The sequence below is a fragment of the Eumetopias jubatus genome, unplaced genomic scaffold, assembly GCF_037043125.1.
Source record: "Eumetopias jubatus isolate StellerSeaLion01/CBP00866 unplaced genomic scaffold, mEumJub1_p1.0 scaffold_1, whole genome shotgun sequence".
Lineage (NCBI taxonomy): Eukaryota > Metazoa > Chordata > Mammalia > Carnivora > Otariidae > Eumetopias > Eumetopias jubatus.
The window spans coordinates 10681774-10698123 of record NW_028274807.1 but is presented as its reverse complement, the minus strand read 5'-3'; positions in this window follow the sequence as shown (position 1 = coordinate 10698123).

The window sequence follows — 16350 nt, the reverse complement described above, 5'->3', positions numbered from 1 at the left end:
AGTCCTTCCTGTTCCACTCAGGCATCTCTTCATGTCACAGTCCTCTCTTCACAGCTGTTTGAGGGAGACCATATATATTTTCATCTTAATTGCCATATTATTTTCTCCTAGTTATGTTGGTAAGCCAAGCTAAGAAGACTTCCTCTGAATACATTCCTTAGGATAACATTTCTCTCCTCTGGACCTAGAGTAATTATTAATAGGTCGTGTTGTATCCATTTTACTCCTTACTGAAGAGAGATCTCAGGGGCCCTTGTGTTGGCCACGCAGAGGAGATGGCCCTCACTCCTTGCTCCTCTCACCATCCACATGGGGATGGTCAGCCCCTCTCAGGCCCTTCCCCAGTGCTCGGCTGTTTACCCTTTTTCTGTATCTGGTATACTTAAGTGGGGTCTTCCCCTACATGGTTGGGTCTCTCCCACCCTGAACCAAGAAGGAAAACAGTCTCCCTGGGCTGCAAGACCACCAGGACTCAGTCTCCCCATTTAACCTCCTTTACCCCATGCACTGTAACAGGTTGAATTGCATCCACTGGGAATTTATACAGTGAAGCTCTAACCCCTGGTACCTTAGAATGTGACCTTATCTACAAATAAGGTCATTGCAGATATAATTAGTTAAAATAAGATGAGAATATTAGGATGGCTATTATCAAAAAGACAAGAGACAACAAGTGTTGGTGCGAGTGTGGAGAAAAGGGAACCTATGCACACTGTTGGTGGGGATGTAAATTCGCAAAGCCACTGTGGAAAACAGAATAGAGGTTTCCCAAAAAAATTTAAAAGGAATCACTATAGGATCCAGCAATTTTACTTTTGGGTATTTATCTAAAGAAAATGAAAACACTAACTTGAAAAATATCTGTCCCCCCATGTTCATCGAAATGTTACACACAATAGCCAGGACATGGAAACAACCTAAGTGTCCATCAGTTGGTGAATGGATAAAGAAAATGTGATACATACATACAATGAGATATGATTCAGCCATAAAAATGAATGAAATCTTGCCATTTGTGACAACATGGATGGACCTTGTGAAATACGGTGAAGGGAAATAAGTCAAAGAGAAAGAAAACTACCATAAGAGCTCACTTATATGTAGAGCCTGAAAAAAAAGGAAAGTAAATTCATAGATACAGAGAACAGATGGTGGTTGGGGGGGGTGGGAAGAGTATGAAATGGGTGAAAAGGGTCAAAAGGTCCAAACTTAGAGTTATAAAGTAAGTAAGTCATGGGGCTATAATGGACATCATGGTGACTATAGTTAGTGATACTGTATTGCATATTTGAAAGTTCCTAAAAGAATAATTTTTTTTTTTTTTAAGAAGTGGAGAGGGGCAGAGGGAGAGAGAGAATCTTAAGCAGGTTCCACACCCAGCTCAGAGCCTGACATGGGGCTTGATCTCACGACCCTGAGACCATGACTAGAGCTGAAATCAAGAGTCCAAAGCTTAACCAACTGAGCAATCCAGGCACCTCTAAAAGAGTAAACCTTAAAAGTTCTCATCATAAGAGTAAAAAAATTTCTAACTTTTTCTAACTTTACCATATTATGTGTTAAAAAAGATGTTTACTAGACTTACTGTGGTGATCATATCACAATACATACAAATATTGAACCATTGTGTTGTAGACCTGAAATTAATATAATGCAATATGTCAACTATACCTCAACTTTAAAAAATAGCAAGAGGTGTCACCTTTCTGTTCATGTCTTTGCTTAATTTGCTGCCTGCTCCTGTTACAACATATTGTTGTGCAACAAACCACCTTGAACATGAATGACTTAAAATGTATTGTTATTTCTCAAAAAGGAAAAAAAAAAGGAAGCTAGGTCATTATGTTGGGCCCGAATCCATTAGGACTGATATCAAGGGGAAATGTGAACACACACTTGCACACATACAGACACTCACACAAGGAGGACACGTGAAAATGTAGGTGGAGACCAGGATGGTGCATCTACAAACCAAGAAATGCCCTCCGAGGCAGCCAGCCCTGCCCTCCCCTTAGTGTGGGACTTGTGGCCTCCAGAGCTATGAGACAAGAATTTTCTGTTGTGTAAGTCCCCCAGCCCGGTGCTCCGTTACAGCGGCGCCAGCTGACTGCCACTCTCACGGACGTGCCTCGCGGTCCTCTGGGATCAGGCCCTGGCCACCTGAAGACTCCTCTCTCCCCAGCTCCATCCCAAGACTGCATTCTTAATGCTCCGGGGATGTTAGAGCTGCTGCGTGGCCCCTCCCACACTGTGCTGTTTCTCTTCTGGGGCAGCCTCCTCTGCCTGAAATCTGCTCCTCGCCCTCACTCTGGCCCTCCACCTGCAAGCTACCCACCATGCTTGTCCCTTCCTGGCTTGGAGACTCAGCCCAGAAGTCCATGGCCATCTCCTCTAGAGAGCTTAGCTGACTTAGATGCCTTTTTTAAGGTGACCAACCATCTCCGTTTGTCAGGGACTGAGAAGTTTCCTCTACTTTTGGTGCTAAAAACAAGAAAGCCTGGGGCAAATTGAGGCAAGTTAGCCACTTGCCTCTCTCAGTGTTCCCGTAATTCCCTGAACCTCTTTCTATAATTCTTCTTCTTAATACACTGATTTATAGCAGGATGATCTGGTCTGAGGATGACCCACACTAGACCAGGAGCTCCTTTGGGACCTTGTTTCTTCACACCTGTATCCCCAGCACTTCTTATGTAGTAGGTGCTCAGTTTATATTCTTAAATAAATGAACGGTAAGAAAATTGTCAAGTCTCTTTAGGGTCACCCTTGCATAAATGTAGCCACCAGTGCATTCATTCGCTCACTTAATACTCCTCCCTGGACTTCCATGTTCCAGTTAGCAGCTTTTATATCCTCCACTAAGGAGCCAAAGACTCCAGAGGAACATGACCATAAAAATATCCTAGGAAATCCCTACTTTATTTAACAAACACATCAAAAGTAACTATGACTGCTGAGCATACTAACAAAGTAGTTTTCTAAGAGTCAAAATTTGAAATTCATCAAGTCCTTGGAAAATGGAACTTCATCTGAACATTGTTTGACTGTTGTTGTTTTAAATTAAGTACAGCCTCAGGGGTGCTTGGATGGCTCATTCGGTTAAGCCTCTGACTCTTGATTTTGGCTCAGGTCATGCTCTCAGGGTAGTGGGATGGAGCCTCACATCCGGCTCTGTGCTCAGCACAGAGTCTGCTTGAGATTCGCTCTCTCCCTCTCCCTCTCCCTCTGCCCCTCCCCCTGCTCACACATTCTCTCTCTCTCTCAAAATAAATAAACAAATCTTAAAAAAATAGTACAGCCTTCATACCAGAAGTTTCTATAAATCCCCCACTTTAATCAATAGCATCTGAGTAGAAAAAAATAATTTAAAGAATGCTTTCCTGAGAAATGATTATATAGCACTGTGGAATATCTCTGTATTAAGTCAATAGTGAACATCTTTGTTATATATCACTGTAGTCCTCTGCAAGAATTATTAATATTTATTAGTATTTTACTATATGAGCATATAACTTTTTATTATTATAGACAATTCCGCAAGGAATATGATTTCAGCCAACTATTTTTGTATATCCTTATGTATCTCTTTAGACCAAATCCTTAAAAGTGGAATTTTCAGGTCAAATTACACTTTGAAATTGTTTTGATTTAAATATTCCATATGTTTTTCAAGCCCTTGAAGACAAGAAAACTATTTGCTGACATAATGGTCCTCTTGTATGGACTTGTATGGATCCATCTGACTCTTTTCTACTTTTCACAGTTCAGTGTGAAAGATGATTGCATTGCCCATCAAAAGTCTTCTTGTTGACAAAATGTTTATCTTTACCTAAAAGAGGATTGTGATGACAATGTTGCATCTTAAGTACAAAAATTCTCTCTCTATTTACATGGTTTAGCAGAAAAATAGTTTGAAAGTGCAGGGTGGAGACAAGTTGAATGAGTTCGAAGTCCCAACAGTGTTTTAGCTGTCTCACTAAAAAGACATTCCAAAATCTTGCAGCACAAGAAATACTTTGAACGTCCGCCTTAAACTTAATCCCATAGGAGGGAGGCTTGGCAAGCAAGTCAACATCTTTCTTGTAACCCTAAGAAGTTCACAGATTCCAGTAAGCTTCCATGCATTTTGCAATCCAGATTCTACCCCATGAATCTTGCTTCTTTTGAGTTTGTGAAATTCTCTAATTTTCCTAAAACATCATACAAATCCTCTCTCTGTTGTATATCTCTCAATCATGAAAGTGTTGTTTGGATTTATAGTCTCCAAAATCAATAAAACCTCCCCCTCCCCAACTAAAGGGGAGAAGGATCTGGAATCACTTTATGAAATGTACCTAATAATAATATGACAACAACATGCCACGTTATCATAGTTCAAACTACGCCTGAGACAGCCTGGTCAGTACTTGGCTATCTTTGAAACAAAATCACATTCTTCAGGAAGTGGTGTTGGTAACTCAATAAGCAGCAGCTGTTCCTGGGTCTTTGAAAAAAATGTTTCATCATTTGACCAGTGTTCAGTATCCAGAGTTATGCCCCATTATGACTGAAGGCCAAAGTGGAAAAGTCTACTTTTTATAATGATTGGAAAACCTCTGGGCAAAGAAATACATGAAAAATTTTTTTTTCCTCTTAATCTGAGTATCCTATCTCAATTTAGATGTACTCTGTTCACATCAATTTCTCTGTAATGTTAATTTGCACTTATTACCCAGAAATTCCATACACATAAAATGATTGCTCTGTTCCTTCCAATCTTAATAATAAGTACTCCATCCCCATGCCATTTTAAAAGCTTTCTAAAGACCCTTTTAAAATGAAAGGTGATATCACTGAATGTAATGTTTATTTACAAGATATTATGATCCCAGGCTTCCAGAATGCTCAGTATAAATAACAACCCAGCAGCATGCACTGCATTTAATAGAAATTTGATCCCATCAATTTTACATGATCCTACAAAGGAGAGCGTAGAATGCTAATGATGCTAATGAGAATTTGATGTTGACAGAAGATTCATTTATAAATAAAAATGGCCAGAAAGATTATTAAATCAGATGATGGTTCGTCAATACCCATCTCACATTAGGTCTCACTATCAAGATGACCAAACGCACTTTCAATAACAATAAATAAATAACAATTATGATTCCTATGTTGTACTTATGTAGCACTTTTCATCGGTGGACCTAAAAAGATATGTATTAAATTATCTTCAGGCTCCTTGACAGCCTGGGCTCGAAGTACCTACTTCCAGGAGGACTCTAAATCAACATCAGGTTCATTATTGTACTGAAATGGCTTTGGTCGCTCTTGTCCAGCCATCTGCAGATGTCATACTTCATACACCCAGATGACCTGGACGAGGGGTCCTCTGAAGAAGAGGGAGGGTGGCACCATCTAGATGATGCTCCCCATCTGACGCTTTCTTACACCTTAGTTCTCCCCAAGCGTCTATGGAACTGAGAGGTTCAGGGCTTGTATGAGCCAAACATGTTTGCTGAAATCTATACAATTTATTCCTTAATTAAAATCACTAGAGCTTTCTATTTGTCTTTAAGGAAACAGGCATAACAGCAAACTTTTTTTTTTTAATCTAGCTTTTGCAGTAGACATACAAATAGAATGACACTTTATAAATTATTGTATGTTCTCATCGATTTTGACAGATGATGACTATGGCAGACCCTGCTATAACAGTGTAGAAATTTTTATTCTGATCCACCTGCCATTTGTATGCCTACTCCACTGGCATCCAATACAGTGACTACCAGTGTCCCCTGCCCAAGGATTGAAGTGTTTAGTAATAGTTGAGGAAACTCACCCAGAGAGCTGCCCAGGTCTGATTTTCTTCATTTTCTTTAAGAGACACAGACAACCTTGAACAGGCTGATAAGTCTACTTCTACTGAATCATTCTACTACTGGTCATTCCAGTAGGAATGAAAATGAAGAAATGTATGAGAAATGACCGGGAAAAAAAAGGACGAAAGGAAAAGAGAGCTCCTAGAAGCCATGACAACTGTTTTCACTGTGTAGAGGGTCACATACAGAATATGATACCATCCTGAAGAGGAAGAGCCTCCAGAATGAGGACACCAGCTTGGGGACATTTCAGTTCCCAGTGACAAAACAAAAATCATGATACCTATTGGAGTTGCCTGGTTGGGAACAAGAAAGGAGAGAAGACATGGATGTCATGACTACGTATTCATTAATTCTGTAAATGTTTACTAGGCACTCACTCTACATTGGGTGGTATGCAAGATGCTGCAGACACAATGTGGAGAAATGATAGGCAAGGCATCTGCCATCTTGGATCTGAGAGTCTGGTGCAGGTGGCAGACAGAATTCTGATCAGCGGGGCGCCTGGGTGGCTCAGTTGGTTAAGCGACTGCCTTCGGCTCAGGTCATGATCCCGGAGTCCTGGGATTGAGTCCCACATCGGGCTCCCTGCTCAGTGGGGAGTCTGCTTCTCCCTCTGACCTTCTCCCCTCTCGTGCTGTTTCTCTCTCTCTCTCTCTCTCTCTCAAATAAATAAATAAAAATCTTTAAAAAAAAAAAAAAAGAATTCTGATCAGCGTACTCGTAAATGGAGGACCACAGCTCCAGTAAGTCCTGTGGAGGGACAGTGTGTGGACTGTGAGATTGACCTAGTCTGGAGTCCAGAGAAACTTCCCTGTGTAAGAAACATTTGAGACGAGATCAAAGTAGGATGAGGAGTAAGTCAAATGAAGGGTCGAGGACAGAAAAGATTCCAGCGAATGACCAGTCAGACCTAAGGAATGGAAGAATCAGGAAACAGATAAAGGCAGAATGGGAAGGCCTACTGGATCATGTTCAGGAATTTTGGCTTTACCTTAGGAACAATGGGAAATCATCAAAAGTGGTTTGGTTTGATTTTGAGGTGGAGAGGTGGTGATGTGGTCACATCTGTACTTAGAAAAAATCACTTGGGCTCTCGAATGGAGAGTGGATTTGATGGGACCAGAGTGAATCCAAGAACAGAAGGGGGCTGCCCTAACAGGACGTCAGGTAGCGGACTCCTGACGGACCTAGAATTTTAATGCTTTAAGATGTCTGTATTTGGAGATTGTGAACTTTGCTTCATTCACTTACTTTATTTAGTCAATATTCAATATGCTAAATGACATTTTGGAGTTAGAAATTAGATTTTATGTTGTTTTTATCACTCCCCCAACCTTCAGTCCCTGCCGTCACGGCCACCAAGATTTCCTTTTGACTTTTAGGAACATTATTCTGCATTCTAAGCTATGTGAGGGTAATATAACTGAACTCTGCAACAAATTACTGTATCGATTATCAAAATAATCATCAGGAAAGACAGTATTTATTTATTTATACCAATGATTATCTTTAAAGGGCTGGATGCCAGATTTCACAAAATACAAAAAAAAAAGAAAAGCTAATCTAAAAATAGGCCATTTGGAAAGCCTATAAAACTTCTGATGAACTTAAAATTTCTCACCTCCACAACTGCATCATTTCTCATGATGCCATGTACCTAATACACGGATGAAGCTAGACCACAGTAGCTTTCCCATAGTCAGATTAAAAATGAATGTATTTATAAAGATTTATGGACAGAGTTTGGAGAAGTAAAGAAGCTTTTACAATTCAAAGATGTTCTTTCTAAGTGTCCAGAAAACAATGTCAGTAATTTCCTGGGGCTGGTTGTTAAACTACCGTGAGCTAATTTTATTATTTATTGGTAGTGACATTTTTTTTTTTTTCCTGCGGAAGATATGTATGTAAAGCTGTTAGTATTACAGTGGTTTATTTTGTGGTTTAACTCTGTCATTTACAACAAGCTAAACAGTCTAAGGGGGGTTCTTTGTTTTCTACATGCGCATGTGTTCGTATGGACATTAAGCCTTTGTTGGGACAGAGGGTTGGGAGAGATAGTCAGAAACCTTAAAGTAAGAGGATCAATCTCACAATCAGGAGAAAGTGATGTGAACTTTTAAAGAAAGGCATGGTAAAACCAAGCCATAAAATTCTATTCTGTTTTTACAGGAGCTTCACCACTGTTTGGGTCTAGTTTGACATTTGACATCCTGACAGTCAAAAACAAAAACAAAACCAAAAAGCCAACAACAACGAAAACACATGCACGCACTACTGGGATTATTCTGTGGGGGGTTAGAGCTGTTAGTTGTGCAACACGGATCGAGTACTTAAGACCAACAGACACATAGCGCTTGGGCAAGGTTCCCACCTTCCATCCACACTGTAGGAACACAGACATCAACAAAAGCTGGGAGACGCTCCAGGGGCAGGGAGAATCTGTGAAGTGAGGACACTGTCTTCCTTAGAGATCGGCTAATTACGCACTTACATTCATTCACTCATTCATTCATCATTCAGTTGACAAATATCTGTGCCAAGCCTGGCCTCAGGGATTCCACCATATTTCTGTGGGGAGAATGAAGCAGGTCACAGCTGTGGAGGGGACATTGAGAGGCTGAGGGACCTGTCCCTTGAAGAAGCAACAAAGTCAGAACGAAAGGCAGGTTCCCAGATTTCTTCACCACATTTTGTTGTGTGTGTTTCGGAGCAGTGGTTCTCAATCAGGGATGATTTGGGCTCCTGGGGATCAGTGGGCAATGTGTGGAGACAAGCTTCATTGCAATGACTAGGAGAAGCAAGAGCTACTGCATCCAGTGGGTGGAGGCCATCGTACAGTGCGCAGGACAGCCCCACGGCAAGAATGATCAGGACCAAAATGCCAGGAATGCTGCAGTTTAGTACTCCCTGGTTCACAGGGAGCTTCTCTGGGTAATAGGAAAAATTAATAAAAACTAAAGGTAGTTTCTTCTCAACTGACATTGATCCTTTCATACATGAGTCTAAATCCAACTTTTTTTTTTTTAAAGATTTTGTTTATTTATTTGACAGAGAGAGCAAGAGAGGGAACACAAGCAGGGGGAGTGGGAGAGGGAGAAGCAGGCTTCCTGCTGAGCAGGGAGCCCGACGTGGGGCTCGATCCCAGCACCCTGGGATCATGACCTGAGCCGAAGGCAGACAGACACTTAACGACTGAGCCACCCAGGCGCCCCCAACTTTTTTTTTTTTAAGACGTGCCTACTTTGCAGATAGTCTTATCTCTCTATTTATTTATTTATTAATTCCCCAGTGTGGCTGCCCATTGTCACCATAAGCTGTAGCACTTCTATCTGTCCATGATGACCCCTGGGTAGCACTTCTATCTGTCCGTGATGGCCCCTGGGTTTACAATTACAGAATGTACAGAACAGAAGGCTTTTCTCACTGTCCCATGTGTACACTCAATCCACCTGTGGTTTCCCCAATGAGGCTGTCTCCCTCCTGCCGTTGAAGTCAAGACTTCAGAGAAGTGCATACACCATGTATTATTAAGAATCTGGTAGCTCAAGAATACTGCATATGGAGTAAAATCAACACCTTCCTATTCAGGTAACCTCTTCTCCTTACTCATTGAGATGTTTGTATGAAGAGCCAGGTGGAAATCATAGCCACTGCCATGAAGATGTTAAAAGGTAGGGGGAAAATTCACGGTGTTTACATTGTATCTTTAATTTCCAAGTGTTAGTATCCTAATACCCATGGGAGGTAAGCTGGGGCAAGACTTAACATCACTATTTACTGCACAGGGCAAGGCAAGTGGCTAACTTCTACAGATTTCTGGGCTGGGACAACATTGACTTTGTTATTTACTTCACTTTCAAAGCACATTTACATCATTAAGTCATGATTGTAAGCAGTTCCCCAGGATGAATACTTAGAAGTGCTATTGTTACATAACCTTAAAACTAAGTCAGACATGCTTTTACTCCTCAAATCTTTATCATCGTTTAAGTAAATGCCCCATCCAGGCATTTATAAGCCTATTAAAAAAATTCTATCCGAAAACAATTGTCTTATCAACCATCATCACATCAAAATAAAAAAAGTAAATAAGAAAAAATTAATTTTTTTCAAAACATTCAAATTAGCTTTCTCTAAATAACAGAATGGAAATGCTAGTCTTTAAGAATCTCATGAATTTCCCTCAGGCTTTGCACCAACACACTGGACTCTATTCTCCCTAATGTCTAATTGGGTCTGACAAATGTATTTATTTGGGGCAAAGAATGAGGGTTTGAATTTCTAAACTTGGTTCTCCCACAGAGGCGTGGACATATATATCTTTTCTTCCCAAAGCTAGACAGTTACATGCAATGTGCACAAATATTTCCAAGGGCTCCAAGCACAGTGATATTATTTTATGAGACTAACAGTGGTGTGTAGGGACCAGCAAGACTTTCTAAAAAAGCAGGTGCTACAAAAACAACAGAGATACAAAGTATAGCAGGAGCCACTTAGTTCACACTAAAAAGGTTCATATTTCAGTACAGTCAGTTACCCCATCATTTCTAGGTGGAATGGAGCCTGGAGCACATCCAGAGAGCGTGCAAGGAGATGTGTATCCCAGGGATCTTGGACCCAGGGAGCACTAGCATCTACTGGAAAGCCAAGGAAGGGTCTGGCTCTATGCCCTTTATAACTAAAGAATTGCTTTAGAGCCTAGAAAGAAGGTAATGTGATAGGAGTATGTAAGTAACCTTGATATGAAACACAATCCCTTCAGCATTCGTTGAGTACCTACAAGCGTTTGTTGAGCACCCAATGTATACTAGCCCAACCTAATCTTAGCAGATGGCACCATTCCATATACTAAGGATGCAGAGGTGAAAATGCACAGCCCTCTCCCAGGGGCTCACAGTTCACCAGGGGGACTGAGGTGTAAATAAATATATCCACCACCATCGGAGTCCCCACAGAGGTCTGTGTGGAAAGGGAGCTGCACAGATGAGCACCTATGAACTCTCATAGAAAAAGCGATGTGCAAAGTTCTTGAGAATGATCGAGAGCGCAGTATTTGGACAGGGAGGATGCTCAGAGAGAGCAGAAAGAACGTGGTAAAAGGCACCTGCGCCAATTTCACAACAATTTATGCGGGACTCTCCAGGAAGAACTCTGTGAAAAGTTTGGAACAAATGAAGGGTGGTGCTGTCTTCAGGGAACTTTCCATGTTTTACTTCAAAAGGCATATATTTTTTTAGCTCCTTGAGATTAACAGCATGTGAAATGTACACGAACTGCCCTTACTTTCAATTTATTGCCTTTAATCTTTTAGTACTCTAGTAGATTTGTTTACAAATCCTGCAAAATATGGAAGGAATCTCCTAAAAATGATAAACAATGATCCATGTGGATACATGGCCAAATGATAGGCAGAAGAGCAAGATGAAATTCAGCTGATGAGCATAGACATTGGAAAAAAGCTCAATCTCACTAGTAATTTGAAATGTACACTTAAAATGTAGTAACTTTCTACTTACACTTTACTTTTTTTACTTTTTAAATTTTTTAAATTATTTTTTTAAATTTTTTTTATTATGTTATGTTAGTCACCGTACAATATATCATTAGTTTTTGATGTAGTGATCCACAATTCACTGTTTTCGTATAACACCCAGTGCTATTTACACTTTACGTCTTAACCTGGGGAGACTCTGGTGAGCTTATATGCTCACACATGGCAATGGGACTTTATGTCTCTAGACCCTTGAGCCCCAAAGAAAGGGGGCAGCAGACCTCTATGCACAAAGATGTTCACTTCAACATGATTTATAATAATAAAAATATGGCAGCAAACTGAATTTCCCAAATTAATGGGAGAGTTAAATCATGTTTCATTCTTTAGCTAGGTTACATGTAACATCTGTAATTAGTATTAAAATTTATAATTATGGAACCTCTTGCCACAAGGAAACATTTTCAATATAATCATTACTAAAAAGGGTTAGAAAATGACATGTATGCTATGATTTTAACCACAGAAAATATCTATATATATAAAGAAGAATCTGGTGGCACCTGGGTGGTTCAGTTGGTTGAGCGTCTGCCTTCAGCTCGCATTGGGCTCCCTGCTCATTGGGGAGTCTGCTTCTCCCTCTCCCTCTGCCCTCCCTCTCTCATGCTCCCTCTGTCTCAGATTAATAAATAAAATCTTTTTTTTTAAAAAAAGAAGAATCAGAAGGGAATGCATAAAAATAACAGCTGATATAATGTAAACGGTTTTTAGTTATCTTGAATCCTCAGATTTTTTGTTAATAAATTTTAACAATGCTTGTACACTGATAGAATTTGGATCTTTCCATAAACCGCATGGTAATGAGATGATATATACACCACTTAAAAAAAAGGTCTTGGGTATTTGTAGACCCACATATTAAGTTGAAAAACATACAAGCATATGAAAATTTAAAAATTCTCATTTTAGGAGGGGGAGAGGGCAGATTCATTCCAAATTCTGCCTTAAATAGATTTGTGAGTTGTTGTTACAATGCTTTATATCACTTATTAGTTTGGGCACAATGGCAGAACATGGTCATCTAAATTATCCGTTTATCTCATGGCTGGAATTAAAAGCTCTTTGCTAGGGGCTCAAAATGTCAAGAGGCAGAGTCGTGCTGTGGATTGATTCTGTAGATTAGAATATTTCCACCAAAGCATTTGGCCTGTGAGATGTCTAAGTAGATTAATTGAAATAGAAATGCATTATTTATTATCTCACACTTAGTGAGAGCAATCAGTGAGCTAGGTTTAATAATGATTTCTTTTAGATACTCACCGATGAAGAAGAATTAGGTAAACATAACCAAATCATTATTTGGGAGGTTTATCAAGTTTCAAAATCTGAACTTATTTTGAAGAGGCAGTTAGCATCACGATAGTCACTTTGAACATGGGAAAATGTTGTGTTCCATATGGAAAGTCTAAGAATCAGGCCTGTTTATACAAGGAATGTGAGAAGGTTCTACAAAGTCAATGGAGGCTTTTTCTAGTCAATTGAGGGTTCTGATTCTAGACAAATCTAGGAGACAGATGACAGGAACACATTAACTCCTATCAGAACTCCTGATGGTGGTGATTGCTAACTATTTTAGAATTGGGGGAAGGCTTCGCTTCCTGTTACAGATGCCCAGATTGCTGGGAAGCCTAAATTCTACAAAATCACATCCACATCCATGTAAGGGAAAACTGATCTGTCTGGGCAATGTTGTCACTTTCTGGGTGCCTCCTGGTCCCTAGGCCTTTGCCCATCCCCACAGCCCCTGCGTGAGTTGTGTTCTGTTTCTGACGTCACTTCATCTAGTACGGACTGGACATAAGAGCTTTCTCTTTTCAGTGGTGGCAGCCTTTGACTGGGGAAACCACTAATCTGTGGCTTCTAGCTTTGAGAGATTGGGTAGAAGATGCACACAATGAACTTAATCTGTGGGGAGGACCTTATCATGGGCTCCCATCACGATGAAGTCCGACACTTCCAGTTTCGTGATTTGGAGCAAAATACTCAGCCTTTCTGGGGTTCAGCTTCTTTATTGTAGATGGCATCTATAACAGAGAGGTGTTATTGGCATCTCCAGGGGCTTGCTTATATCTGATAGGTGCCCAATATATGGTAAACCCTCCATACCTCTTCTTTTAAAAAATTTTATTGTGGTAAGATCACTTAATATAAGATCTACCCTCTTAACGAAGTTTCAATGCACAATCCAGTACTGTTAACTCGGGACTGTGCTGTACCGCGATCTCCAGAGCTTATTCACCTTGCATAAATGAAACTTTATACCCTTTGAACAACTCCCTATTCTCCCTCCCCCTCCAACCCCCATTTCTGGCAACCACCGTTCTACTCTGCTTCTATGAGTTCAGGTGTTCTAGATGCCGTATATATATGGAATCATGTAATGTCTGTCTTTCTGTGACTGGCTTATTTTACTTAGCATAATGTCCCTAAGGTTCATCCATGTTGTTGCATATGACAGGATTTCCTTCATGTTTAAGGCTGAATAATAGTCCACTGCATGTATACCACCTATTCCTTATGTTCCACATATGAGTGAAACCATATGATAACTGTCTTTCTCTCCTTGACTTATTTCACTTAGCATAATCCCCTCCAGTTCCATCCATGTCACTGCAAATGGTGGGTATTCATCCTTTCTGATGGCTGAGTAATATTCCATTGTATATATGAACCACATCTTCTTTATCCATTCATCTGTTGAAGGGCATCTCTGCTCTTTCCACACTTTAATTATTGTGGACATTGCTGCTATGAACATTGTGGTGCATGTGCCCCTTCTTTTCACTAAATCTGTATCTTTGGGGTAAATACCCAGGAGTGCAATTGCTGGGCCATAGGGTAGCTCTATTTTTAACATCTTGAGGAACCTCCACATTGTTTTCCAGAGTGGCTGCACCAGCTTGCATTCCCACCAACAGTAAGAGGGTTCCCCTCTCCCCTCCTACACTGTTGGTGGGAATGCAAGCTGATGCAGCCACTCTGGAAAGCAATGTGGAGGTTCCTCAAAAAGTTGAAAATAGAGCTACCATACAATCCAGCAATTGCACTACTGGGTATTTACCCCAAAGATACAAATGTAGGGATCCAAAGGGGTACATGCACCCCAGTGTTTATAGCAACAATGTCCACAATAGCCAAACTATGGAAAGAGCCAAGATGTCCATCGACAGATGAATGGATAAAGAAGATGTGGTATATATACACAATGGAACATTATGCAGCCATTAAAAGGAACAAAATCTTGCCATTTGCGATGACGTAGATGGAACTGAAGGGTATTATGCTGAGCGAAATAAGTCAATCAGAGAAAGACATGTATCATATAACCTCACTGATACGAGGATTCTTAATCTCAGGAAACAAACTGAGGGTTGCTGGAGTGGTGGTGGGTGGGAGGGATGGGGTGGCTGGGTAATAGACATTGGGGAGGTTATGTGCTATGGTGAGCACTGTGAATTGTGTAAGACTGTTGAATCACAGACCTGTACCTCTGAAACAAATAATACATTATATGTTAAAAAAAAATAAAAGAAGAAGAAGATAGCAGGAGGGGAAGATGAAGGGGGGAAAATCGAAGGGGGAGATGAACCATGAGAGACTATGGACTCAGAAACAAACTGAGGGTTCTAGAGGGGAAGGGGGTGGGGGGATGGGTTGGCCCGGTGATGGGTATTAAAGAGGTCATGTTCTGCATGGAGCCCTGGGTGTTATACACAAACAATGAATCATGGAACACTACATCAAGAAATTATGATGTAATGTATGGTGATTAACATAACATAATAATAAAAATAAACTAAAAAAAAAAAGAGGGTTCCCCCTTCTCCGCATCCTCACCAACATCTGTTGTTTCCTGCCTTGTTAATTTTTGCCATTCTAACTGGTGTAAGGTGGTATCTCGTGGTTTTGATTTGTATTTCCTTGATGGCTAGTGATGTTGAACATTTTTTCATGTGTCTGTTAGCCATTTGTATGTCTTCTTTGAAGAAGTGTCTGCTCATGTCTTCTGCCCATTTCTTGACTGGATTATTTGTATTGGGGTGTTGAGTTTGATAAGCTCTTTATTGATCTTGGATACCAGCTCTTTGTCTGTAATGTCATTTGCAAATATCTTCCCCCATTCTGTGGGTTGCCTCTTAGGCTTGTTGACTGTTTCTTTTGCTGTGCAGAAGCTTTTTATCTTGATGAAGTCCCAAAAGTTCATATTGCTTTTGTTTCCCTTGCATTTCGAGATATGTCTTGAAAGAAGTTGCTGTGGCCAATGTCAAAGAGGCTCCAAAGATATTAAATTTAAAATATAATTCTATCATGTGGGATAGTTTGATTCATGTGCAATTCACTCATTAATTCCTTAAAGGCCTTCTTATGATTCTGTTTAATAGATATGTCCTTAAAAGGGTCTCCCTCTCTGCAACACACATCTGTAATTCCTACTTCTTGATATTTTTTAAATGGATTAAATATTGATCTTGGCATTACTTACAAATGCAACAAAGCTCATTCAGACATAGAGCTCTGGAAACAGGAAACACGCATCCATTTCTGCAGAGCAAAGTTGGGAGAGCATGGACCTGAACAAGCAGAATCCCAGCTCTGTCCCCTAGTCACCTGCCCTCTCCAGCCTGCTGTGTCTCCTTAGCTGACAGTCTAATCCTCTGTTCCTCCTTTGAGATGTGATGAGCAGCCTGAATGATCTCTGAGCTTCCTCTACGTCTTTCTTATGGCCCTGGTGTCTCCTGTGATGTGGGTGCTTGCAATTATTACTACTCTGACCACTGATGCCAATAAAGACACAACTACAACTTTTAACAATGAATTTCTCATTTTTATCCCATAGAAAACCACTGAGTGAGGTTTGAAAGTAAAGGGTTCATAAGGCATTTTGTGGTAGGCCAGTCCTGCCTCACAGGGTGAAAACATTTGAGAGGTGGTGAG